Source organism: Moschus berezovskii, chromosome 12 (genome assembly GCF_049115385.1).
Source record: "Moschus berezovskii isolate FMDL1 chromosome 12, NW_MosBer_1.0, whole genome shotgun sequence".
Lineage (NCBI taxonomy): Eukaryota > Metazoa > Chordata > Mammalia > Artiodactyla > Moschidae > Moschus > Moschus berezovskii.
The window spans coordinates 90,052,486-90,076,379 of NC_142471.1; the positions used below are offsets into that span (position 1 = coordinate 90,052,486).

Here is a 23,894-nt window from a genome sequence, read left to right on the forward strand (position 1 = left end):
CCATCCGGAGCAGGAGATAAGAGGCAGCCCCCAACAGGCCGCGTCCACGCCAGGATTACTGCAGGCTAATCTGTTTGGAATCTTTTCTCTTCCTGCTCAGGAAAGCGGCGGCGCTCTGGGAGGCACGGGGATGTCCTGTTGTCCTCCCTGCCCTGTCCTCCAGGAACCAGGTGCTTCTTTAGACAGTGCCACGTGCATCCTTTGGGAGGGACACTGGCGTAGATAGAAGGGAGTGTGGCAGGGCCCTGATTAGACCCGGCAGCCTCTGCCACTTGGAGCTGGTATGACCTTGGCCAGGTAGAAGTTATTTAACCACTTTGACTCAGTTTGTATAACTGGGATATGATGACTGCATTAAACTGTTATTTAGTCACTAAGGAGTGTCCAATTTTTTTACGACCCCATGGGCTACAGCACACCAGGCCTCCCTGTCCATCACCAACTCCCGGAGCCTGCTCAAACTCATGTCCATCGAGTTGATGATGCCATCCAGCTATCTCATCCCCTGTCGTCCCCTTCTCCTCCTGCTTTCAATCTTTCCCAGCATCAGGGTCTTTTCCAATGAGTCAACTCTTTGCATCAGGTGACCAGAGTGTTGAAGTTTCAGCTTCAGCATCAGTCCTTCCAATGAACATTCAGGACTGATCTCCTTTAAGATGGACTGGTTGGATCTCCTTGCAGTCCAAGGGACTCTCAAGAGTCTTCTCCAGCACCACAGTTCAAAAGCATCCGTTCTTCGGCGCTCAGCCTTAGCATAGTGCGTGGTGTGCAGTGAGTGCTCAGCGGATGCTGCTGCTGCTGCCGTCACCATGGTTGACAGTGGTGGAGGAGCAGGATAGATCAAGTAGGGTGAGCCAGGTGGGCTCTTAGGGGGCCCGTGCCTCTGCTTTCCACACCATGTGCATCTGGGTCTGGGTACCTGGTGGCCCCAGCACTGGCTCTTCTCCCTTCCTTTCTGCACACTGCCTGTCTCTTCCCAGAGACTGCGAATCTGGCAGAAATGTCTGGATCGGAGTGAGACAGACAGGTGCCGGGGACGTCTCCACCAGGGCTAGGTGATGGTTCCGGGGTGGCACACCCATAGCAGGGGAGGAAATGAAAATCCCGGTGACAGTCGTCATTTCTTAAGCACCTCCTGCGTGCCAGACTCTGGGCTAAGCGCTGCACAGAACCATTCACTGACTGTTACTGCAGCTGGATGCATTTGGGGTTTTTTCCCATTTCACGGATGAGGCAGTTGAGGCTCAGAGAGGCTGAGTGACTGACCTGACTTCATCCAGTAAGGAGGTGGCTTTGGACCAGGGTTTGAACAGAGCCATTCTCATCATCACCCTCTTCTCTCTCTCCCAAAGGGAGCCCCACACCCTCGTGCTCTCCTGGGTGGGCATGTGTGGAGGGCAGACAGGAGCAGGCAGGACTGGGCTGTGCTGCAAGGGGCCTGGAGCTGTGTGTGGGGTCCCTGGCTGGGCCAGAGGGAGGAGGGAGCCACCCTCTCCAGGAGGATGAGAAACTGGAGATCCAGCCTGGGGTCTCTCTCACAACCATTAGTCACTTTTCCCCCTCCAAAATTCAGTATAATAATTTACATTTTTTCTGGTCCTTTGATGAAATTGGGGGCCTTCGTGAGCTCCTGTTCTGGGCCCAGCTCTGCTCTGAGCTGTTCAGGGCGTTGCCTCGCTGAGCCAAGTGCCGAGTCCACGATGTGGGTGCTATCGTTATCCCTCTTATGGATGAGTTAAGCCCGAGGTCACACAGCAGGTCACCCACTGGCTCCTTCAGTCCCCGCCACCTCCAAAGGCCACCGCTGTGGTGTGGCAGCAGCAGGATTCAAACTCAGGCCACCCAGCTCCCTAACCTGTGCTCACGTTCACCGCTGAAAGTTTAGGAGAACCTGAGGAGCGAAAAAAGAAAGTAAACCTTGAGTCAACCCCACCACCCAGGGGTGACTTCTGATAACATGCAGGCGTCCCCCGTCCAGACCTTCTGTGTGGAGGATGTGGGTTACATATTCCACCCAAAAGTGAGATTAGGAGCGCGTACTGCTTTTGAAACTCCTCTCTTCAGCGACCAGTTAGAGAACACCATCCGTGTCATACCATCCTCCTGTGTCACCGTTTCAATGGCTGCATCCTACTCCTTGGGGACTCGCTGTGTTGCTAGAGAGTCCATTGTCTCCAGCTCTACCTTAGTGTAACCAGGACTGCACGGAACATTCTTGGAGCAGGGCCTTGCACTTACTTGTAATTTTTTTTTTTCATTAAGACAAATTCTCGCATATGGCGTTGCTGGGTCAAAGGATGTGCAGAATTCTAAGGGCCTGGTACTGCAGAATTCTTCCTTCCCGCTTCTAATTGTGTTCCCCTTTGCAGTATGGACAACCTCTGCTACTTTACATTCTTGCCAACAGATAATACCAGAGAACTGTATCATCATTTAAAAACATTGTCTCCATTGATAGAAAAATGTCACCATCCTTTTTTAACTTTTTTTTTTGATTGTGGTAAAAGTCACATGGTGTAAAGCACACTATTTAACCATATAGAAATGCTACAGTTGTGCAGCTCTCACCATCATCCAGCTCCGGAATTTTTCACCTTCCTAAACTGAAACTCTGTCCCCATTGAACACTAACCCTCCCTTCCCCCCCGACCCCACCTCAGTCCCTGGATCTACCAATGTACTTTCTGACTGATTTGATGATTCTAGGTATCTCATATAAATGGAATTAAATAGTATTTGTCTGCGCCTACTGTATACTGAAATGCATTTTTAAGGTTAAGAATATGTGTCCTACAAGCAAATTGTACCTTCTTCTCTTCCCCCACATACTGTACAGTAGGTTCTCATTAGTTGTCTATTTTATCCGTGTGTGAATGCTCAGTCTTGTCCAACTCTTTGCGACCCCATGGACTGTAGCTGGTCAGGCTCCTCTGTCCATGGGATTTTTCCAGGCAAGAATACTGGAGTGGGTTGCCATTTCCTCCTCCAGGGGATCTTCCCTGCCTAGGGGTCCAACCCACATGTCCTGTGTGTCGTGCATCTTCTGTATTGCAGGCAGATTCTTTACTTGCTGAGCCATCGGGGAAGCCCATTTTATACACAGCAGTGTATATATGTCAACCCCTATCTCCCAATTCATCCCACCCTCTCCCTTTCCTCTCTCAGTGTCCAGACATTTGTGTCTGTTTGAAGGCAATGGCAAGCCACTCCAGTACTGTTGCCTAGAAAATCCCATGGATGGAGGAGCCTGGTAGGCTGTAGTCTGTGGGGTCACTAAGGGTCGGACACGACTGAGCGACTTCACTTTCACTTTTCACTTTCACACATTGGAGAAGGAAATGGCAACTCACTCCAGTGTTTTTGCCTGGAGAATCCCAGGGACAGGAGAGCCTGGTGGGCTTCCATCTATGGGGCCACACAGAGTCGGACACGACTGAAGTGACTTAGCAGCAGTAGCAGCTGCTTTGCAAATAGATTCATTTGTACTATTTTTCTAGATTCCACATATATGTGTTAATACAACATTTGTGTTTCTCTTCCTGGCTTAATTCACTCTGTTTGAGTCTCTAGTTCCATCCATGTCTGTAAACGGCACAGTTTCATTCCTGTTTATGTGTGCTTAGTCACTCAGTTGTGTCCGACCCTGCGACCCCATGGATTATAGCCCACCAGGCTCCTCTGTCCATGGGATTCTCCAGGCAAGAATACTGGAGTGGGTTGCCATGCTTTCCTCCAGGGAATCTTCCCAACCCAGGGATCGAACCTAGCCCTCCCAAATTGCAGGCAGATTCTTTTTTTTAATTTACTGTCAGAGCCACCAGGGAAGCCCAAGAATACTGGAGTGGGTAACCTATCCCCTCTCCAGGGGAACTTCCCAAGCTGGGGATTGAACCCAGGTCTCATACGTTGCAGGCGGATTCTTCCCATTTTATGGCTGAGTAATATTCCACTTTATGTGTGTCCCACATCTTCTCTGTACAGCCCTCTGTTGATGGGAATTGAGGCTGATTCCATGTCCTGGCTATTGTGAAAGGTGCTGCTGTAAGCAGTGGGAACATTGGCATGTATCTCTTGGAATTATGGTTTTCTCTGGGTATATGAAAAAGGTAACCATCTTTGATTGCTAGGGAGACTAAAGGTTTTTTTTTTTTTTCATCTTCCTTGGACACTGGTATTTTTCCTTGTGTAAATTGCATATTCTTTCTTATTTTTTACTGTATATTTTTAAAACCAAGACTTTCCTTTAATGAGGAACCTGCATTTCATCAAAGATGGACCCAGAGTCTGAGTCATTTATTCTCTGGAGAAAACGCTTCTTTTTTGTTTCTCTAATCCAATCAGATACCAAGATGAAAAGATTCTGGCAAATTAATTTCCAGCATGTGAGACTGACAGGCAGTGTGTGTGTGTAAGGATCCCAGCTGAAAAAAACGACACTTTAATCCCCATTGCTCAAAGCTGAGAGGCACTTGGGGTCACAGTGACCAGGGCTGCAATCCCTACCTGCCCTTTCCAAGCACCGCGGCCTGTGAATACTCCTCCGCTCTCTGGGCTGTAGAATGAGGATCGCTGCGGTCGCCCTGTGGTTCACACGAGCTCTGGGTGGATGTGATGGGCCTGGTGCTATGCCTGACACTTGGGAAAGGGGGGGTTCCAGATGTTCCTGGCGCCGAGTCAGGCCCTGCTCCTGATGCCGTGAAAGGTCAGGCAAGTGACGGAAGGATGAAATGCTTGAGTAACTGATCTTACAGTGGCCGGGGTCCCAGCACTGAGGGGGCAGCAGTGTGCTGATTAGATCAGGAGTAATCAAAGCCATCTGGCGCCTTGGGTGCTACGAGGCAAGGCAGGGAGAAGGAAGCCTAGAGAAATCCTGCAGCAGAGTGATGGAGAGTGTGGGAGTTTGCTGCCAACTGTCTCATCATAATCACCTTTGAGCAATAAGGTGAACGCTGCTTATCCCAGCTTTGCGGATGAGGAAACTGAGGCTCAGAGAGGAAGACAGCTTGAGTCAGTGCAGCTGGGGAATGGCCCAGCCAGGACTGTAACTCCTTCTCGACATGGTCTTGGGTGAAAGAAGGCTCTTTGTGGCCTGTGCACAGCAAGAGCCTCCCCGACCTGCTTCTCATTCTGTGTGCAGTGCGGGTCAGACCCCATCAGACTAGAGAGACCACATCATAGGCGTTAGCAGGGTCTGATTCAGGGGGCATGATGAGTAGGTGGCTTCCACCCAGGGAGGGTGTAGGTTCCATTGCGACCCCATGGACTCCTGCATGCCAGGCTTCCCTGTCCTTCGCTATTTCTCACAGTTTACTCAAATTCATGTCCATTGAGTCAGTGATGGTATCTAACCATCTCCTCCTCTGCCACCCCCTTCTCCTTTTGCATTCAATCTTTCCCAGCATCAGGGTTTTTCCAGTGAATCAGTTCTTTGCATCTGATGGCCAAAGTATTGGAGCTTCAGCATCAGTCCTTCCAATGGATATTCAGGGTTGATTTCCTTTAGGATGGACTGGTTTGATCTCTTTGCTGTCCAAGGGGCTCTCAAGAGTCTTCTCCAGCACCACACTTTGAAAGCATCAGTTCTTTGGTGCTCAGCTGTCTTTATGGTCCAACTGTCATATCTGTACATGACTACTGGGAAAACCATAGCACAGGTATACTTGCCCGTTGTTTGTGTTTGGAATTGACAAATAGCTTCATGTACTTTACTTCATAAAGTAAAACTCTGGGAGTTGGTGATGGACAGGGAGGCCTGGTGTGCTGCAGTCCATGGGGTCGCAAAGAGTCCGACACGACTGGCTGAACTGAACTGTATTTTGTATTCACGCCTCTGTGTCCCCAGGAATTGGAGAGACAAGAATGTGTAAAACCCTGATGTCTATTTTGGAGTCAGTCACAGCCCATTTGTAAAATCCATTTCCCAGAGGAGGACTGGGGTACTGGTCTTGGGGTGTGACTTTGTCATCACCCAGCTGCTCAGCTGGGGAGGCCATTTGGGGCCAGATGCCACCCCTATGTCACAGTGATGCTAGGCCAGGCTAGCCAGGGAAGGGGGCAAAGCGGGCTGGGTCGGGAAGCTATGTAGTAGTGGACTGGGGGTGACCAAGGCGGGGCCCAGGTGGTGGTTTGGGGCTGAGTGGTGGAGCAGGTGGACACAACCAGTAAGACCTTGGGGAGTCCAGGGAGTTTAGGGAGGGGTGGCGCGGGAGAGGGGAAGCGCAGCGGTAGCGGAGGGGTGAAGCCTGTCCTCTGCTACCTGCTTCTTCCCTTGTCCTTACTGTCCCGTCGGCCTGACGCTTTGGGGTCACAGGAGACAGGTGCCCTAAGGACTCTGGGTGACAGTCGAGGGCGCCAGAGGCTGCGGGACACCAGCCACCACGCGGCCCTGCGTTCTCACGCCGCAACTGGACAGCCAGCTGCCTCAGCCGCCCCAGGGCCCGCCCTGCAGCTGCTGGGCCACCTGGCCTGGGGGACTGTTGCCCCCGCGGCTTCCAGGGAGTGTTCTCAGAGCCTTTCCGGGGGACATAGTGACCCTTCTGCAATCTGAGCCTGCAATCAAGGAGTGGCTGGAGGGCTGCCCGAGTCCTCCCTGAGCGGACATCCTCCCGTGGCTCCCTGTCCCCAGGGAGCTGCCGCCCGCCTGCACTCACAACCGCGGCTTGCTGGCTGCTCAGGCTTGTGCTGCGCTTGCGCAGCTGTGCGGGGGCCAATTTCCCGAGAAGGGCGGGGCGTGGGCGGGGCGCGGTGAGGTGGGCGGGGCGGGAGGAGTAAGCCACTTGCCCACGGTCCCAACCGGTGGGAGGCGGACAGATTCATCCCTAGGCAGTTTTGGGTGGCTGCGCTTGGCTTGGGGTTTGCCCAGTTCAGACCCGGAGCCTCCTGGGAAGGGTGGCCGGAGGAGGCCGGCGGTTAGCGGGCAGGGGGCACACCTCATGCCGCCACCATTCCCCCAGCGCCCACCCGACAAGGTGGCGAAACGGCTCGCGACCCCCTTATATTTCGGTAGAGCGTTCAGCTCCCATTTACATGTTTTGTTTTTCCTTCCCAGTCCCCACCGTCGAGCCTCTGCAGAGCACAGATGTCTCAGCAAACAAAAATAGATCCACTCCAAGGAGGGCTCTGCGGGGCCGCAGACATTCTCATGCTCTCAGCGAAACCACGGGCTCCCTTGCCAAGCGCCCTCTGGGAGGATGTTTGGGAAAAAATGTCAAGGCGTTCATTTTTCTCTCGACCTTTCCGGTTGAAATTGCGGGGCCTTAACACTGGAAGTAAAAGAAGTTATAAATAAAGAGGCAGCCAATAGCCAGGCCTGGCCCGCTCTCCCAACTGGCCACGACTGGGGTTCTCTGCAGCTGTTACTGAGCACGCTGGGGCCTGAGGTGGCCCCGCCTCTGTGAGAGGAAGCTAATGATAGTTTCCAGATAGCTGAGGGACCCAGAGCAAGGTTTCCACATCCTAGGACAGCAAAGAAAAGAGAGGCCTAAAGACAGGGGAGGTGGCAGGGGACACGGCTCAGGAGGCCCCAGAGGGTGGGCTGCCCCCAGACGGTGCCCTCGGAAGGCGTGACTGAGAATGCTTGCTCAGTCTGTCCCCGCGTTGGGAAGTCTTGGTTCCTTACTGCCCCCTGGTTCTCTGCTGGCGCTGACCATCTGTGGGAGGAATCTGGGTGGGGCTGAGGGCACCTGCCGGTGATGCGCCCCAGCTGGCTCTGAGCGAGTTCAGTCTCCGGCATTCGCCTGCATGTGGGTCCCAGGCTCCCGGCCAGGGGGCTGGCTGGCTGGCTTCCCTGGGGCCCACACCCTTCCAGGGCAGCCAGGACCTGAGCTGCCTGCCGAAATGAAGGCCACCCACCAAGGCCACTGAGGGGATTTGGCAGTGGGGTCACGGGTGTATCTGCTGGGGAAGATGGTACACGTGGGTGCCCCACCCCCAGGGCTGGAGGCCACCTTGTGGGGGGAATTATTTCAGGCAGGGTAACGAGCAGTTCTCTTGTCTTCGTCCTGGAGGATATCCTTCGGCAAGCCCGGTCTCGAACGCAGTGAGGAGAGGTTGAGCCTTGGCAGTGCTGGGTTTCACTGTGCTTTTGGTCCTTTGGTGGCACTGACTGTTGTGGGGCCTGAGGGAGTCTGTGTGGAGTATGTACCGCTGGCTCTGGGGCCCATGGAGAGTAGGTTCCATGGGGTCTCTCTCCGGTCGGAGCTGCGCAGTGACTCTTTGCAGGAGTGTTGCTACCCCAGGGGCCATTAAATCCGGAAGCCTCGGGGCTGGCAAGACAGCAGCTTCGGGCATGCAGGGAAGAGGTGTCATTTCCACTTTCCAGGTCCTGGATCTGGTTGGCATCTTGTGCAGCGGCTCAGAGTCCCGACTTGACCACAACTTGTGGTCTGAAGATGCAAACCTGGGTCTGGATGAGACAAGCAGCCAGTGAGGGTTTCATACACTCACTAGTTAGTTTTTCACGGGAGACATTTTATTTTGGTTTAAAAATTTGTTTTTAATTTTATGAGTGTAATATGTTCATATTGGAAAATATGGAAATCATCAACCATCTGAAAGAAGCAGCTCTAAAAGAATCCTTTTGTAATCTACCAATAACATCAATTAACATTACGACATATTTCCTTCCAGACCCCTCCTTCTTAAAGTATTTTTAAACATAATTGAAATTGTGTTTTATGTACAGTTTTACAGCCTGTACTAGTCGGCTTTGAAAGAGGCTCATCTGCATTTTCAATATGGGCCGCAGGGAGAAGACCAGATTGCCGAAGTTTAGCTGAAGCTGGGGAAGGAGGAAGTCCAAAAATAACCTGCTCGTTGGCTTTGCACAAGGAACACCATCCCTCACGTTTTCCTTCTAGTAAAATAAAGGCCCAGGTAGCAACACAAGTGACCCCCGACCCCAGCCAATGGGCGCTTGGTGATTATGGTCACAGTGCAGGCTCTGCTGTTGGTCAAGACCGAGGACAAGGAAGGGCCTGTCATGGCGGTGGGGGCTGCCGAGCCCAGCACCCTCCTGAGGAGCCCCTCGAGAGCTCTCTCGGGTCTTCTGCAAAGCAGACACTTGACAGGGAGCTGAGGGGTCTTCTGTCAGACACCAGCTTCTGCTTCTCCCAAGACCCACCCTGGTTACAAGAAGCAAAAAAAAAAGATGAACTCAACCATGAAAAGCACTTGGAGAGACTTCTGCTTTGGACAAGATGGAGTTGAAATCCTTTCTATATTCCTCCTGCTCAGTGCAACTAAACTCTGGACAGTAGCTATGAAACACAATCAGAAGACTCTGAAGGGTGGAGAGAAGAGGGCAGGCCTGCCAGGGACCTCTGGGCCTGGGGAGTGACACAGTGGTCATTTCCCTGTGTTTCTTTTTGTCTGGTGGATCCCAGACTTGGAGCTGAAGAAGTCAGCAGCCTGGAAACGCCAAGAGGCACAGACAAAAAGCCCCCACAGAAGCCTGTCCTCCTAGACAGCCCAGCGAGACAGGAACTTGTAGACAGTAACCACTCTGCGCCAGCCAAATACCACAGAGTAAACTGTGCTCTGTTCCCTCCCATGCTGGCAAGGACCCAGCGACTAGCCTAGACTCCCACCTTCTTGAGGCTGTCATGAACCTCTTACCCCTGGGCTGGTGGGTGTCAGAGAAGGCCAAGCAGATAGGAAGCCAGGAGGTGGTTGATAAAGAGGGCTCCTCAGCTGGTGACGTCCCTGGTGACGACATGGAGATTCTGTGATTCTAACCCCAACAGCAGGAATAAGGTGACTCCCACCCGACACTCTCCATGTGGTCAATGGAGACTCCATGGGAAGTAACTGTGAGGCATTCCTGTTCCTCCCAACCAGGGTGGAACATCCCCCGCCTCCGACCAGCAGTGAACAGCACCCCTCCCACACCTCAGTGTCCACAGAGGCCAAGTGGGGAACCTGGACTTCTGCCCCATCTGGCAGTAATGAAGCAGCTCTATCTTCTTCACCTGCTGGAGTCGTGTTCCCAAAGAAGTCAGCTAAAAAGAGAAGGCTTACATGAGATCCAGAGTCTCATACCTCACACATCCGCAATTGCAGTACAGAATCACTTGTCACGCCCAGAACCGAGACAATCTCAACTCGAATGGGAAAAGCCCATCGACAGACACCGGCAATGAAATGGCACAGATGTTAGGACAAAGGTTGTTAAAACAGCTGCTTTAAAAATGCTTCAGCAAGCGTGTTTGCAAACAAGCGACAAAGTAGAAGAGCTCAACAGGCTCAGCAAAGAACAGAAGACATAAAAAAGAACCAAAGAAAATTTTAGAACTGAAAAGTTCAGTAGCCAAAATTAAAATCTCATTGGATGGGCTTGTTAGCTCCTTGGGGGGGAACAGTGGAAACAATCTGAGAACATGTAGATAGAGAAATAGAGGTAACCCAAAGAGAAAAAAAAAGATGGAAAAGAAGTGAACAGACATTTCATCAAATAGCAAATGAACTCAAAAAAGATGTTCAACATGACTAGTCATTCAGTTCAGTTCAGTTGAGTCGCTCAGTCGTGTCTGACTCTCCGTGACCCCATGAATCACAGCATGCCAGGCCTCCCTGTCCATCACCAACTCCCGGAGTTCACTCAAACTCATGTCCATCGAGTCGGTGATGCCATCCAGCCATCTCATTCTCTGTCGTCCCCTTCTCCTCCCGCCCCCAATCCCTCCCAGCATCAGACTCTTTTCCATTGAGTCAACTCATTGCATGAGGTGGCCAAAGTATTGGAGTTTCAGCTTTAGCATCAGTCCTTCCAATGAACACCCAGGATTGATCTCCTCCAGAATGGACTGGTTGGATCTCCTTGCAGTCCAAGGGACTCTCCAGAGTCTTCTCCAACACCACAGTTCAAAAGCATCAATTCTTTGGTGATCAGCTTTCTTCACAGTCCAACTCTCACTAGTCATTAGGGAAATGCAAAATACCACCACCAGCTATCACTGCATACCTATCAGAATGGCTAAAATTAGAAATAATGACAACAGCTAATGCTGACGCAGATGCTGAGAGTCTGATCACTTAGACATGGCTGGTGGCAATATGAAATGGTGCAACCAATTGGGAAACTAGTTTGGCAGGATTTTAAACATCTAAATGTGTAACTATCAGAAATTTCCTGGCAGTCCAGTGGTTAGGACTCCACGTTTTCACCGCCAAGGGTGCATGTTCAATCCCTAATTGGGGAACTAAGATCCTGCAGGCTGCACAGCATGGCCAAAAATAAATAAATAAGCATGCAACTGTCATATGATTTGGCAATGGCACTCCTGGGCATTTATCACAGAGAAATGAAAACAGATATTCACACAAAAACCTGTCCGTGAATGTTCACAGAAGTTTTTCTCCAAGCCCCAAACTAGGAACAACTCAGATGCTCATCAGTGGGTGACCAATTTAACTACATATCCATTGCGTAGAATACTACAGCAAGGAAAAGAAACTGTTGATGCAGCGAATAATCCTATCCCGGAAGATTCTGTGCTATCTCATCCCTTGTATATAGCATTATTAAAGTAGTCAGGCTTCTCTGTCCGTGAGACTTTCCTGGCCAGAGTACTGGAGCGGGCTGCCATTCCCTCCTCCAGGTCTTCTGACCCAGGAATCAAACCAGCATCTTTTGCATCTCCTGCATTGGCAGCGGATTCTTTGCCACTCGCACCACCCGGGAAGCCCCAGTAAGTTTATAGTGATGTAAAACAGGTTAGCGGTTGGCAGGGATTAAGACGTGTGTTGGGTAGGAGGGAGGTGGGTGTGGTTATAAAGGGCAACATGAGGGATCCTGATGGTGACGGAAATGCGCTGTGTTTTGACTGTAAGAATGTCAATATTTTGGTTTTGATATTATCCTATAGTTTTTGCAAGATGTTATTGGGAGAAACCACATGTAAATCTATAGTCATCTCAGAATAAAAGGTTTACTGCGAAAACAACAAAATGGCGTGTGTGGGGGGAACCCCTTTGTGTGCAGTAACCCAGAAAAATGCCTATGATATAATCTGAAGTGATAGGAGCTGATGACGAAAATTTCTTGTTTCAGAGCAATGGCAGTTCTGGAGTAGGCGTGCTTGTTGGGGGAACGAGACTGGAAGGCCATGTCCCCAGATACTCATGGTGGTTTGAATTAGAGAATTAATATCAACCTGTTATCTCCCTGTCTGTCTGAACACTGGTCTCCTTTGGTCCTTCCGGGCTCCCTAGTGGGAGATGGATGAGGAGGGGGGTGGTTGAAATGTAGGGTGCTGAGTCTGGGGTGGGTATGTGCATTCTGCTTGGAGTTATGGGTAATGTTTTCTTCTTATCTCTGAGTTCCAAACATGTGATATGGCTACATGAACTTTTTATGATGGAAGAGGTTATATATTAAAAAAGGAAACCACAAAGCAAAAGCAAAGCGTTCTCAGGGAGCTGGTAGTGCGCACTGGGTTATTGAACAGCCATCTGACAACAGCTCTGAGTTCTAGGGACAGGAGATGGGGGTGAGGGGTTAGGGGGTGGGAGGGTAGGCCTTGCTCTGAGCCCTTTACTGCTCCGGCTTCCCCTGCACCTGCCTGATACAGGCGCATCCCAGAACCACACGGCTGCTGGTGGGCCCCACGGACCAGACACACCTGTTCTCCCATAAAGCCATAAAAGCCAGAAGGCAGTCTCCAGGCAGCAGGGGGGTGGGGACCGTCCCAGGAACCCACGTCTCAGTTCGGCGGTGATGTCCTCACTGAAACATGTCCCCCGCCGGATTCTGTGATACTGTGTGTGACTTTATAGTAAGAAATGTATGTTTGGTCTTCATCTGTTTCTGGCACAGAGCCCCTTAGAACCTTTGGAATTTCCTAAGTGATAAGAGCGCCAGAAGTATCTCATATGCATGACAAACCCCTTTCAGCAGGCTGCTGAGTTTATGTTAATGAGGTGACTTTTGGAAAGCACCTGAGATGGGGCTAGTTGCCAGGGGAACCCACCCAGTGATTAGAGGGTTGGTACTTTCATTTCCCCCCAACACCCCAGCAGAGGGGAGAGGTGCTGGGGGCTGACGTCAGGTCACCAGCTGCCAATGACTTGACAGCTAGTCAATTGTGGCTGCGTGGTGAAGATTCCATAGAAACCCAGAAGGATGGGCTTCTGGAAGCTTCTGAGCAGGTGGAGGTGCTGGAAGAGTCCTACCTCGCTCTGTATCCTTTCTAATATCCTTTAAAATAAACTCACACATGTGGGTAAATGTTTCTTTGAGTTCTGACAGCTGCTTTCCTAGAGGAGGGGATCATGGGGACTTCTGATTTATAGCAGGTAGATCAGAAACACGGCGGCTCTTGGACCTTGGCCTCTGAAGTTGGGTGGGGAACAGTCTGTGGGCCTGAGCCCTTGACACTCTCTCCAGGCAGACAGTGTGAGAGCTGACTTGGACTGTAGGACCACCAGCTGGTGGGGGAGAATTTCTTGGCGTCGGAAGCTCCATACCTTCACACACACTCTGCTCGGATGAGGGCTTCGGTGGCTCAGATAATAAAGCATCTGTCTGCAGTGAGGGAGACCCAGGTTCGATCCCTGGGTTGGGAAGATCCCCTGGAGAAGGAAACGGCAGCCTACTCCAGTACCCTTGCCTGGAAAACCCCATGGACAGAGGAACCTGGTAGGCTCCACAGTCCATGGGGTCACAAAGAGTTGTACACTGAGTGGCTTCACTTTTTCACTTTCTGTTCAAATGTGCATAAACCGTGCCCTAGGTGACAGGCGAGGCCCACCTGAGATTCTCGAGGCTCCCCTGGACAAGCCAGCCCTTCAGCAGCATCCCGCAGCACTTAGAGGCAAGTGTGAGGGAAGAGGGCTTTTTCCTCCCTTGGAAATAATTTTTGGTTGAGGCAGAGGGTTTTGTTGGTTTGTCCTTGGACCTCGGGCAGGAAGTAAGGTCTAGTGTCTGCCGCATCCTTTACTGAAGTCGGTGAAGAACACAGATGCCACTGGCTCACAGTGCAGGTCACCGTCCCTAAGAAGCCACTTACAGGTCTTTGCTGACGTGCATTTAGATAAGGGGTGATGGTTTAGTCTGGGGGGATCAGGACCCGTCAAGCTGGGTTTCCAGGTTTTGCGCTTCTTTCTAAAAATATTTTTAAATTGAGAGCCACCCACTGAGTCTCCTTCTGACCCGGTGTCCTTAGGAACAGTGTTGTGAGGGGGCCCAGTGCTCCAAGGCCTGACCTAGAAGTGAGGCAGCCCCTTGCCTTGCTTCCTGGGTGGCCACCTTCATCCAAGGACTTCAAGGTCTTGTCTGGTGTCCGTTCTCGGCACGACTGGTTCTGTCAGGCAGGGAGGAAGCCCAGCTCCCACTGTCTCAGTGTGCAGCCGCAGGACTGGGGGCATCTGGCCTTGCTCAAGGTCACCGGGCAGCAGCTGAAGAGGTTGGCAAACAGAGCCGGGACCGTGGCCGCCAGCTCCCTGCTCCAGCCCAGAGATCGGGTTACAGCGGGTCCAGCCAGTTTGGAAGACCACTGCTGCCCCTCTGTGTTTGTGCGTGGTGGAGAAAATTGGGCTTTGCGCCTTCAGAAACCTGACCAAGCAAAGGCATGGGCGGGGGGGGGGGGGTGGCGAGAACCCCTGCTGTCCTCAGAGGGCCTCTAGGTGTTGGGCTCTGGGTGGCCTGCTCCGCCCCTGGGTTGTCTGCAGAGCCAGGCTTGGCCGCCGTGCCCTGTTTGTTGTGGGCAGTCGCCATGCCATGCTCAGCAGGGGAGGCCCCCAGACAGGTGCTTCCCCAGCCCGCCTGGCTTGGGGGCGGGGGTGGCACCTTCTCCAGTGTCTCTTGGGGGCCCGATCCTGGACACAGGACACTCGTCGTATCATATCCCCCTCCGCATGCCTGGGTGCCCTCCTGGTACCCGGAGTCTTGTTAGCATCACTGGGTCCCCCAGGGACACCACTCTTGGAAGGGCTGTCCTTGCCCTCCCGGGGACACTCTGCTGCTTGTCCCCTGGGGAGGGACAGTAAGCTGAGAGACCTCGGTTACCAGCCACTGCTTTGGGGCCGCGTTCCTCCAGTTTTCCCAAAACTGGCACTAAGCCCTTTGGTGCAGGTGCTGAGAGTTAACTGTAGCTTAAGCCTTTGAAGTCCTGGGCCCCAGGAACCAGCTTACGAGAGAGTCAGTCGTGCACGACCTTCTCAGCCCCAGTCAGCCGTGACACGTCAGTAGCTTGAATTGACCAGGGTGGACGTATTGACGATTGGCAATGCTACAAACCAGGACTTATCCCTTTACCCTGGCACCTGGAGCCAGTTAACCAGCCCACCTCTATCTTTTGGGGTCCTCTGTGCAGAGTTCATGGGATCCCAGCAGAATCACAGCCAGGTCACCGTGAGGTTGTTGCGGGTGAGGGGTGGATGGGCAGCTGAGCTATTCACCTCAGCCATGGATTCCGAGGCTTTGAGGTCAGCAACAGTGTCTGGGGGACAGTTTGTTCATCTTGGCCCCCAGCCCTTTTCAGTGGATTCCCCGGGCAGCCTCACTTTACCCTGGAGCAGCGCCAACCTCAGCCCCTGCTACCAGCCCCACCCCAGTTCTCAGAGTGAGGGCCCCCAGGCTTCGCTCTCTTATCCGGCAGATAAACTGACAAGGGGAGGGGGAGGGAGAAGGGGGGCTCCCTGGGACCCCCGGAAGCCCAGAGCTGGGGCTCCAGCCCTGGGCTCAGAGTCCCAGAGAGTGTGGAGTCTGCACCTCCACCCTCTGGACACCCCAGCCCTTTGTCACAGTCTCTGCTGGGGCTAAATGTCCTTGGGTCTGTCCCCACAGTGGGCTGGGTCCTGCCTGGGTCAGCTCTGTGTCCAGAGGCCTGGGCAGAGCCGGACGTGATAAATGTTCCTTAAATGAGAGCACACACAGCAGGGAGTGAGCCCAGGCTTGTGGGTGACCAGAGGCACCGGTGGGTTCAGATCCCAGTCCAGACACTTGCTGTCCCCTCAGCCTTGGTCTCCTCCACTCCTGAATGGGCATAAATGATAGAATGGAAAACACAAGTAGTGCCTGGCTCCTCACACTGCGTTAATATCTAGTAACTAGTATTGCTGCTACTAATGAGAAGGTCCTTTATGGGCTCCTCTGTGGGCAGTTTTGAGTCCTTTAATGTCCCCAGGTGACCACAAAGGAGCACTCTGGCTGACCTGGGACGGTACTGTTGGTTAACATCCCAGACCAGCGTCAGGTGGCCACTCGCCTTACTAGCTGTGGATTGTAACATCCTGTGGTTGAAGGAGTGGCCTTCTCCTGGGTTAGATGCCTGTGTGCACGCCCCGGCACATGCATGCACAGATAACCGTGCACACACACAGGCACTCAGGCACTGCATAGTCACACGTACACACCAGGACAAGCACATGCGTGCACCACATGTGTGGACACTCATACACACCACACACACTTGCGTACACACACGTGCCCACACACACACAGCGGTTCCCTATGATCGACTGAAACACGTGGTTTCAGTAGCTGTATAATGTTCTGTTGAGTTGAGTTCAGTCGCTCATTCACGTCTGACTCTTTGTGACCCCATGGACTGCAACACGCCAGGCCTCCCTGTCCATCTCCAACTCCCGGAGTTTACCCAAACTCATGTCCATTGAGTCGGTGATGCCATCCAACCATCTCATCCTCTGTCGTCCCCTTCTCCTCCCACTTTCAATCTTTCCCAGCATCAGGGTCTTTTCCAATGAGTCAGTTCTTCGAATCAGGTGGCCAAAGTATTGGAGTTTCAGCTTCAACATCAGTCCTTCCAACGAACAGCCAGGACTGATTTCCTTTAGGATGGACTGGCTGGATCTCCTTGCAGTCCAAGGGACTCTCAAGAGTCTTCTCCAGCACCACAGTTCAAAAGCATCAATTCCTTGGTGCTCAGCTTTCCTTATAGTCCAACTTTCACATCCATACATGACCACTGGAAAAACCATAGCTTTAACTAAACAGACCTTTGTTGGCAAAGTAATGTCTCTGCTTTTTACTATGCTGTCCAGGTAACGCTCTGTGGTTCTTCCTAAAATTTCCTTAACTTCACTGAAAATAACAAAAGGGCCATGTATCATAAGCACACAGCTTGATATATATTCACAGAGTGAAATATATCCGGTAAACACTCCCCCCCGACCCAGGTCAAGATTCAAGATGTTTCCTGGCCCCAGAAGCCCCCATGTGCCTTCTCCTGTCCCCTCCCGTGTCACTGGGATGACCGCTTTCCAGACTCCCATGCCTTTACTTTATGAGATGGAGCCACGCAGTGAGTGCCCCCTCGTGTCCCGGCTTCTTCTGCTTGGCACTAACTTTGTGAGATCCTCCCGTGACAGTGTGTAGGCTGGATCGCTCCTCATTGCAGTACAGTTGCTGCTCTTTTTCCCATTACAATGCTGTGGGCACTAGGGGCTATCAGGAACCGGAATGGGATGCTGGAACATTGCTGCATGTCCTGTGTACCCGTGAGACCTATTTCTGTTGGGTGTGTGCTTGGCCCTGGGAGCCCCGCGTCTGACACTGTTCATGATCATAGGCAGGTGAGGGGGACACACCTGCCAGATGAGAGTCAGGGTTTCCAGAGCACACGGGAATGTGGAGCTCGAGGCAGCCTGCGAACACAGCTGGAGCACGCATGTAGCATGTGTGAGAACTGAACTCCTCACCACTGAATGCCATTTCATCACGTGAATATACCATCTGTTATTTATCCATTCGTCAAATAATGGACACTGGGGTTGTTTCTACTTTTCAGCTATTGTGAATAGTGCTGCTATGAAATTCCTTGTGCAAGTTTTTGGTAAACATGTATCTTCTGTTGTCTTGGATATAACCTACCTAATCCATGGAATTTCTGGGTCAAATGACTGATCCCATGTCAGTTTGAGGAATAAGCAGCCACTTTTAAAGACTGGGTAAGCATACGTCAGGAAGAGGTTAAGTGCATTCACTTCCATTTAAGAAACTTAATAAATAACATGGTAAACGTGAACGTTTAGATCCTTGGCCCAAATATCCTCCGAGTGTCCCCACGTGCCCGGAAGGAAGACCTTGGAAGGTAGAGGGGCCATCGCGGTGTTGATGGTAACACAGTCCAGCTCATCAGGGAGTTCCAAGAACTTATAATAAATGCAAGTGTTCTCATGGATTTTCTGTTGAGTTCACTCCTTGAACCAGCTCTCATGGGGTAGGCGTTCGGGAGCCATCAGAGTGCTGGAGAGGCAAAGTCTTTACCACCTGGGCTCGCGTGTTAGCAGGGGAGGGTGGGCAATGGAGCAGGTAACCAGGCAGATCATATTCTACGTGAGGAGACCAGAGAGGCTGTGGACCATGAGCTGGGTGCCGGGGAGTGGGGTGCCGGGTGCCAGGGGTGCAGTGGTAGAGGGGGTCAGAGGGGTCAGGGCTTCTGCTTTGATTCTGCCAGGTGGCCCGTTTTGGGGTGTGCACAGAGGACCAGGGCTGACCTCACGCTTGGAAGGGGTCCCTCTGGCTGCTGGGTTGAGAGATGACAGGGGAGGGGAGAGTGAAGGCAGCAAGACCCCTTCAGAGGCCCCTGCAGGAGGCCCACAGAGAGGTGGCGGTCGAACGTGCCCAGTGATAGACACCCACTCTTAGGGAAATACTCTGTTCCAGTAACGTGGAAACACGTCCACTGGATGCTGCCTCATGGCTGTGCTCCGGGAAATGATTGTCACTGTTGCAGTTTGACATAGGTCCCCTGGGAGTCTTTTATGTGTATATAAACACATACTTTTTTTTTAACTTTAATGGGGTTACACCCTCAGTATAAAGTTCGGTCATCTTGTCTCCCCTTAATATGCCTGGGCGTCTGCTCAGTGTGTGTGGAGCTACCTTCTCTTCTGCAGCTGCCAGGCGAGTATGACCAGTTGTGCTGTTATATTCTAGCAATTCCCAGGGTCACAGACACTGCTGTTTCTGTGTTTTCTCTGCTTTGAACAGTCTTGCCGTGAAAGTTCTGGGTTGAAGGGTGAGAGGTACGATGTGTAGGGACCGGGGTGAGGGGGAGATGGGAGGCAAGCCAAGCGGAGGGCGTGGGCAGAGACACGGAGGGTGACCCCGCCGGCCTGTCGTCTTGGAGAACGAAGAATGGATTCCCAGGTTTTGCCGGCCGAGGCCATGCTCTGCCCTCAGCCCTCAGCGCTCAGTCATTACCAGGGCTCCTTCTCGGCCTGCTCTCTCTCCTGGTCTAAAGATGCTGCAGGCTGCAGGGTGGCCTGACCGAAGCTACCCACTCTCCTCCGGTCTCCCCGCAGGTGACTGGCCCGGGCCTGGGGCCGCAAACCCTGCCGGGGATGCTTCTTTAACCTCGGCCTACAGCAGACCCTCCTGAGCTCTGGCATCAGTAACCTTGTGACCTCAGCCCTTGCCCATCCGTAGACATCTCTAGCCTGGCAGGTTCCAAACAGAGAGCCCTTTGGAAGTTTAAGCAGGAACAGAATATTTACATAGCCTTAAACTTCTGCTCTCTCAACATTTAACAGTTACAAAAGAGAAAACGGGGACTTGACAGTGGACCCCAGTAGACTCACCTTAACCAAATCATCAGGGCGGTCGTCACCTGCAGGGATGTGTCACGTACCCCTGATATGGAGCTGAAAATGGAATCACAGCCCTGGGCACCTCCCCCGTAAACACGGGAAAACTCAGACATACCACAATGGGCAGGGAGCCGAAAGCAAAGACGAACAGACCCCATGCACAAATGTTCATAGCGCTGTTCTTTACAGTAGCAGAAAGGCGGAAACAACCCAAATGGCCCCCAGCCGGTGAGTGGAGAAACGAAATGTCGTCAGCCACAGAAAGGAATGAGTTCCTGACACACGTTACAACGTAAGTGGACCCTAAAGACTACGCTCAGAGAAATAAGCAGACACAAAAGGACGACTTATTGTATGTTTCCACTTGTGTGAAATATCCGGAAGAGGCAAATTCATAAAGGCAGGAAGTCAAATAGTGGTTGCCGGGGGTTGAGTTACTGCTTAATGGGGACAGAGTACCTGTTTGGGGTGTTTTCTCTTTCTGTTTTTAAACCTGTTGGAGCTTGATAGTGATCATGGTTGCACAGCACTGTGAATGTCATGAATGCCACTGGATTGTACCATTAAAAAAACAGTAGCAAGTTCTACGTTCCATATGTTTTGCCGCAATTTAGAAAAATCAGTTATGCAGTACACCAAAACCCATTGATTTCTGCACTTTCAATAAGGAATGGTATGGCACGTGAATTGTATCTCAGTGTATATGTGCTCAGCTGCTCAGTCATGTCTGACTCTGCGACCCCCACGGACTGTATCCCCCCAGGCTCCTCTGTCCATGAGATTGTCCAGGCAAGAAAACTGGAATGGGTGGCCCTTCTCCAGGGGATCTTCCAGATCGCAGCATCAAACCTGTGCCTCCTGCGTCTCCTGCTTTGGCAGGAGGACTCATTACCACTGGGCCACCCAGGAGGCCTATTAAAAAACAAATTGAGTGACATGCTACAAAATGGTCCCAGTTCTCCTGGGGATGGGCCACATGGGCCCCCTCCCTTCCCTGGCTCAGACGCCACGTGTGAGTCTGCTAGGGCCACACAGACTGGGGCGTTTACGCAACAGACACGTGTCTTCTCGTACTTCCGGAGGCTGGAAGGCCAAGGTTGAGGCGTTGGCCTCTGTGGGAAGAACGATTTAAGAAGGTGCCGGCTCTCGCGTCCGTCTTTCCCCTGTGTCCCTGGTCCGCTCTTTCCACTCCTCTCCCTGCACCAGCTTCCCCTTGACCCGCTGCCAGCATGTCACCTGCTCTGTGTTGGGAGGGGGTCCGGGGGGCGGGCTGGGCAGGTACAGAGCTGGGCTTCTTGGTCCACACTCCAGCCTCCAAAACCATCGTGTGCGTGGATGAGGGAGTACAGTTCTCTCAGAAGGAGTAAGTGTTCCATCCTGCTGATGCCATGGGCATGTGAGCAGAAGCCGTGACCCGTCTGGATGGCAGGGCCCTGGGCAGAACCAGGACTCCGGGTGACCTTCTGGCCCACAGACAGGCTCGCAGCCCTTGGGTGTCTGCTGCAACGCCCAGCCGTCAGCGGTTCGTAAAGCAGAGGTCTGAGCCAAAGGAAAACGCGGCTCCCAACTGCCCCATCACTTGCACTTTGTCCGCAGGGCTCAGTCCTGGTTTTCTCAATCGCTTTGTTCTCCAGACACCCGGGGTTTTGATTATGAGCTGCTGAGGATGACTTCATGCGGAGATTTTATCGCCTAATAGAGTGCACACGTATTTTAGATAAACAAACCTCGCAGGACAAAAGTAAAACTACAGCTTTCCCAGAAATATGTTTAAAGAAAAAAACAACGTTAAGAACCCAGCAGGACGTAAAGTTCTAGTGTGAAGTGTGAGGCAGCAGGGGATGCTTGGGCCGAGATAGTGGGCCAACCCCCTCCACAGCCTGCCCCCAGGCCTGCCAGGAACGTGGGCACAGGGGTCTCCCAGGCCCCCGTGCACAGGCACATGCAAACCTTCTTCCTCCCGGAGCAAGCAGGGCTGGAGGACAGGGAAGAGCCTCTCCAGGACGGGGCGCCAGTGCAAGGCCTGTTCCAGATGGGGCGCCCTAGTTAGTGTCTGTGCTGTCCAGGGGGAGCCCTGCCGCCCACCCTCCTTGCACAGCCGACGATCCCCCAGGCCTTGCCTCCCACCCGCGCCCCATCTGGCCTGTGCCCCAGGTGAGCTGCTGAACGCCAGGCCAAGGCCGAGCCTCCATCTGCCAGTGTCCAGGTGACTGTTTATCATCCCGAGCCCTCAGGTGCATGTCCGCCTGCCCAGCAGCCTCTAAAGGAGACAGAGCAGGCGCTGTTATTTGTGTTGTCACGATTGGGAAATGGAATAAGAATAACAGTGCCCCTTGCGTGCTTACTGTTGGTAGGCCTGATGCTGACTCTTTATCGCTCCTGGGAAGTTGGTTGCATTATCACCCCCACTTCACAGCGGCAGAACAAGGCCCAGAGAGGTGCCAGCCTGTCCAGTGTGGTTGACCAGGAGATGAACCCAAGTAGGGCTGGCTGCCCCGGCCCCCAGGGTGGGAGTGGGCGCCCGAAGGCCCAAGGCCAGGGTGGTTCACCAGGCTCTAGCCAGCCAGAGACAGCTGGCCCCAGCACCCCCCAGCCTCCTGGGCCTGGAGGGGGTGCCCTCCCACGCAGCCTACCCACGTGGCCTTGTCCTCCAGCTAACCTTGTCTCCAGAGCAAGGTGTGCCCTGGAATGAGCCTACTAGAAGTTTTATTGATCCAAAGAAAGAAACTTAATTAGGTTCATAAGCTGTCACTCTTGACACTCTCCAGAGGCCCGCCTCCGGTTTCCTGGGCCCCAGGGAGTCTGAGGCCCTGAGGCAGGCTTGCCTGTGCCCTGCCCTCTTCAGGTGATGCCAGGTGGCCTTCGAACACTGAAGGCCCTGCCTTGCCCACCGTGAAGCCTGGTGCTGGGGTCACCTCTCCCTCCCTCCCTCCCTCACGGTGAGGCTGCGATGGGCTCCACCCCCCTCATACACGCACACACACGTGCCCGCGCGCACACATGTACACACCGGCATCCATGCCTCCACACACGCACACAGGTGCCCCGCATACAGGCACGCACATGCACACACCCACCAGTGCTCACGTGCCCACACACCTCCGTACACATGCACACAGGTGCCCCGCACACATGCCCACACACAGGTATGTGCCCCCACACGTGCACTCACCTTCACTCCTGTCCATCCTCTCAGCCGTCAGCACTTCCTCTCCCATGGCCCCCTCAGGCTGTGAGGAGCAACTCTAGCTCCCATGATCACCCATTGATGTGCATCTCCCCCCGAGACCTGAGCTCCGGAGATGAGGTCATGCGGTCATGGTCCCCGGGCCCCCCAGCACCGGTTCAGCCGGGGAAGTGGCCGACGGAGTGACAGCACCCGTCAGAGCACACCAGAGTCAGTGGATCAGGCTGCTCATCTCTGCCCCGGCGCTGTTGCTGGACAGAGCCTGCCCTGGGTGCCCGTGTGGGGGCAGCTGAGGGGCCTGGAGGCCTTACTCCAGCAGCCCTCACCCGGCCCCCTGGCCCCAGGCCTCTGGGCCGGAGCTGATTGACAGACACACCAGGCCGCTCTACCTCCTACAGCCTTGTGTCCAGGAACATCACTCTTCCAGGCCCCCGTGGACATGCTACCCCCCGGAAGCCTCCACAGACCCTCCCCGTCGCCCTCTGCCTGGTTCCTGGGGCACATCTCCACATGGGATTGCTGGCTGCAGGGGGCAGGGGCCTCACCCACATCCTGCCAGGCCCTTCCGCAACGGGCAAGCCGAAGGCATGGCCTGGGGTTCCAGGGGGCTGAGGAGTTGGCAGGACGGTGTCAGACCCCCACCTGGCAGGAGTGAGGAGGGAACGTGGTCAGGAAGGACATTCCTGTGTCCTGCTTGTGAACGGTGTCCAGGTGCTGGATGGGCACAGACCCCAGGGGACCTAGACACAGCCACTGGTCACGGGCAGCTCACACTCTGCTGTGTGTGAAAGTGCAGGTCTGAGCAGCGCCTAGAGAGCTGGACCCCTGCCCGCCACCCCAATGCCCCCGCCGCCCCCTCCGTCCAGGCAGCCTGGCCGCCAGGGCCACCCACTCCTGGCTCACACACTTAGGTTTTGGCCTTTGGAAAAAAGAGTTCTTTGCATCACTTATTTTCAGTCCCACCCATGTCTGGCTGCTCTGAGGCCCAAACAGGGGCCAGAGGGATTTCTAGGAAAGGGGATCACGTGGAAAAGGAGCCGTGGGCAAGGCCTCTGAGCCAAGCTGGACCGCTTAGGCTAACACGCTGACGGCCCCAGCATGTCTCCCCAAGTGTCCCGACTGTCAGGCAGGTCTCCCCTTGGGGCCCCAAGTCAGG

At 53.3% G+C, this 23,894-nt stretch overlaps 1 protein-coding gene across 5 annotated transcripts in view; it reads left to right on the plus strand.

Annotated features, from left to right (window-relative positions):
- LHPP (phospholysine phosphohistidine inorganic pyrophosphate phosphatase) overlaps positions 1 to 23,894 on the plus strand; it is a 127,345-nt gene that overhangs the window by 72,465 nt on the left and 30,986 nt on the right. For 3 of the 5 annotated variants that reach the window (XR_016038809.1, XR_008685722.2, XR_016038810.1), the window contains exon 7: positions 19,741 to 19,843. The exons of the other annotated variants lie outside the window; for them this stretch is intronic. The gene's annotated coding sequence lies outside the window, so the exon portion shown is untranslated. The remainder of the gene's footprint in view (positions 1 to 19,740; positions 19,844 to 23,894) is intronic. 5 annotated transcript variants of the gene reach the window in all.